The sequence below is a fragment of the Bos taurus genome, chromosome 20 (assembly GCF_002263795.3).
Source record: "Bos taurus isolate L1 Dominette 01449 registration number 42190680 breed Hereford chromosome 20, ARS-UCD2.0, whole genome shotgun sequence".
NCBI lineage: Eukaryota > Metazoa > Chordata > Mammalia > Artiodactyla > Bovidae > Bos > Bos taurus.
The window spans coordinates 55446027-55447522 of record NC_037347.1 but is presented as its reverse complement, the minus strand read 5'-3'; the positions used below and the strand labels follow the sequence as shown (position 1 = coordinate 55447522).

General features: G+C 42.2%; 1 non-coding gene across 1 annotated transcript; it reads right to left on the bottom strand.

The window, feature by feature from the left end:
* Positions 1-365: 365 nt before the first annotated feature.
* TRNAW-CCA (transfer RNA tryptophan (anticodon CCA)) lies at positions 366-437 on the bottom strand. Its single transcript has one exon. It is a non-coding gene; the product is annotated as a tRNA-Trp (tRNA).
* Between the last annotated feature and the right edge of the window lie 1059 nt (positions 438-1496).

Sequence of the window (1496 nt, the reverse complement as noted above, 5' to 3'; positions counted from 1 at the left end):
GAAAGTGATTTATCTCTCAATCAATGATTAGTACATGCTGCTATTTTCCCCAAAGTCAGACTTTAACAGAAATATTTACAGGATGGATTGGGGATGGCAAAAAGTAGAATTATAAAGAAATATGAATCAGAAAGGGATTTCTGGTGAAGGTGATATTCGAACTGAGTTTTTAGGGATACATTTGCATTATATGTATAATGCAATATACATTTCCCAGGTAGTTTAGATGGTAAAGAAAGTGAAGTCACCCAGTCGTGTCCGATTCTTTGCGACCCTGGGGACTGTAGCCTACCAGGCTTCTCCGTCCATGGGATTCTCCAGGCAAGAATACTGGAGTGGGTTGCCATTTCCTTCCCCAGGGGATCTTCCCGACCCAGGGATCAAACCTGGGTCTCCTGCATTGGAGGCAGATGCTTTAACCTCTGAGCCACCAGGGAAGCCCAGATGGTAAAGAATCTGTCTACAATGCAGGAGACTTGGGGTCAGTCTCTTGGTTGGGAGGATCCCCTGGACAAAGGAATGTATGTGAGAGAGTCAATGCCTAGGCAGGTTGATAAGAAGTCCAGGGTCCCCAAGGAGGAGAAAAGGGTCTGGGGCTCTCAAAGAGGAGATAGGGGTCTAGAATTCTCAAGGAGGAGGGAAGGACAAACAGTTTTTTGTTTTTTTTTTCTACATTCCTTAGTAAGGATTATATAACAACAATGTATCCTGCTTGAGGATAGTTTCTCCTTCTTGAAAACCTTCTGACTAATCCTGTTATCTTAAGATGTATATTAGGGGAGTGGGTCTGGTAAGATCTTTTTATTGTTAGTTCTAATCCTGTCATCTTAAAATATAAATTGTTGGAGTGGGTCTAGTAAGATCTTTACAACCTTGAGACATTCTTTTGATTTATTGCAATAACCAATTAAAAAAGTATATAACTCCCTTGCTAACACTAGGAGGGGGGGACTCTCTGTCCCCCTTTCTGATGTCTATGTCAGAAGCTTTCTCTGTCCATTTTCTTACTTAAAAAAACTCTGCTACACAAAAGCTCTTGAGTGATCAAGCCTGGTCCCTGGTTCCAAAGCTAAATCTTCTTCGGAGATCACGAATCCGAAAGCTATCAAATTCACCATAAGCTATCAAATGGCTACTAATTTCACTGTTATTGCCTGGAGAATTGCATGGACAGAGGAGAAGCCTTGTAGGCTACAGTCCATGACGTCACAAAGTGGGTCAAGACTGAGCAACTAACACACACACACAGACACACACATGCATTATGTAGGCAGATAAAAGCTTCTACCTATTTCTTTGTAATAATCACAGTAGAACCTTTAGTTGCCATGCTAGCTATCTGACTGCCCCCAGATTATCATGCTGTGAGGTAGCCCAAAGTACCACCTTTAGAAGGACCACGTGGAGAAACTCAAACACTGCAAAAAGTGGTTTCCCTTATACCAGGTAAGTCCCAATGTTCTAGCTGCAGCCTCCCTCTGACTGAAACCTCATAT